Raw genomic sequence first — 2,044 nt, forward strand, 5'->3', positions numbered from 1 at the left:
ATGTAATTGCACAGGGGGCGGTTTACACTTGTTGGGAGTATTGTCACATCAAATTTTTATTGTTGCGTGGGAACAGTTTGGGCTGAGTGGTTTTGGGGGACTTTTTATATCTCTAAGAGATCTTATTCTTCCTTAGGTTCTTTAGCCTGACCTGGCCCCTGATGTCTACCCTGATGTCTAGGGCTGACCCTAGAAGATAGGTAGAAGATTAAAAGCAACAGTTTGGAGCTTTCCTTGAAGATTGAACATAATAGTTATCTTTCCCTGACTGGATGTTAGGTCAAGAAGGGAGCTGGTGGGTGAGCAAGAGGTCTTATATGTTTGCTTTAAGTCAATAACAAGTCCTAGCTCCTGCTTGGGGCTCAATTTCTGCCTCTGGAAAATGACAGGGGAGGATGAATTTCTCTCTTAGATCCCTAGTAGTTCTGGCATTATATAATATATGATTCTTAAATTTAGTCCATTGATATTGAGCACTCATCAGTAATTCAGAGCACTTGGAATACCTACCATCTAAGCCATGTGTTTACTGTGCTGCTATTTCTAGATTTTGCTCTTCAGCCCAGCCATGTGCTTTCCCCCTAGCCTCTATACTCTTTCCCATGAAGATTACTACCTGTGCGTTTTCTGTTGCACCTATAGCTCCTGGTTTTTATTTCCTTTAGTAGATTCTTTGACTGCCTACTGAGAATTACATATTGTCCTATACACTAGTGCCATAAAGAGAAAAGTCCCTGTCCTCAAATGGAAGAGACAAACAAGTAAATAGGTAGCTAAGCAGTGGCAGTGCATTGTTGTAAGTGTTCTGGGAGTGGTATGAATGTGGGGCTTCTGGGGACAAAGAAGAAATGTATCTAGCCATATGGGAGATAAGAGGAATTGGTCACAGTTTGAGAAGGAGGTGAAGCCTGAGGTAAAATCCAGATGAGATGGGGGAGAGGGGGTATTCCAGGCAGAGGATATAGCTCAAAGATTTGCTGCAAGAGAACATGTTGTGTGTACAAGGATGTGAAAGTGATTGCTTTAGCTATCTAGTTTCTGTAAGTAGTCAGCACTTTGGAGTGCCTAGCTCTATGCTGGATCTTGGGTAATAGAGAAAAGAAATGAAGAAGTTTGTGACTTGTGAGGCTTATGTCTCAAAATTGTTTGAGTCAGCTGCTTGGAATATGGAATGCAATTTTCCCACAGAAAACAATTGTCTCCACAGTAGTTAGGTTCCCAAGCCAGCCCATAAAAGCCTATGTAACCCATAATCTGAAGGACAATTCTCTATTAATAATACTATAGATGCTAATGACCACATGAAGCTGTGCTTCTGTGGGAAAATCCATTCAATGTTTTAACCGTGGGTTCCAGAAACATCCTCTTTCCCATTGAATATTCAGTAGTGTGTGAAGAAATCCTTGCTTTGCCACCCCTCCACATGATAATCCAGTGGTCTCAGGAACTTTCTTAGCTCCATGTTATTACCTGTGTCTCATGGAACTGAGGAGAGGATATAGCAGGGAGAGGAATGGAGATAGTCACTTTAGAAGAGAGAAAAAGGGTATGAGGAAGAAAATTAGACAAGGAAATGACTGGTGATGTTAGAAAGGAATAGGTTTCCCAGAGGCAATGGAGACAGGAATGAAAGCATAGCTGGGAAAGTACATCTTTGCCCAGGGTGGAAATGGGGAATTGCCTTAGTATAGTTTGTGCCACTGTAACAGAATACCTGATAGTAGGTAATTTATAAAGAACAGAAATTTATTATAGTTCTAGAATATGGGAAGTTCAACATCAAGGTGCTGGCAGGTTCAGTGTCTGGTTAGGACCCAGTCTCTGTTTCCAAGATGGTGCCTTTAATGCTGTTTCCTCCAGAGGAGAGGAACACTATTCCTCACATGGCAGAAGAATGAAAGAGCAAAGAGAGAGGACCCACTCCCAAAAGCCCCTTTTTAAAGGCATGAAGCCCACCAATGAGGGCAAAGCCCTTATGTCCTAAACACCTTTTAAGGGCCCTACCTCCTGATACAGTTACACTGGCAATTAAATTTCAACATGA

Source organism: Propithecus coquereli, unplaced genomic scaffold, assembly GCF_000956105.1.
Source record: "Propithecus coquereli isolate 6110/MARCELLA unplaced genomic scaffold, Pcoq_1.0 Scaffold422, whole genome shotgun sequence".
Taxonomy (NCBI): domain Eukaryota; kingdom Metazoa; phylum Chordata; class Mammalia; order Primates; family Indriidae; genus Propithecus; species Propithecus coquereli.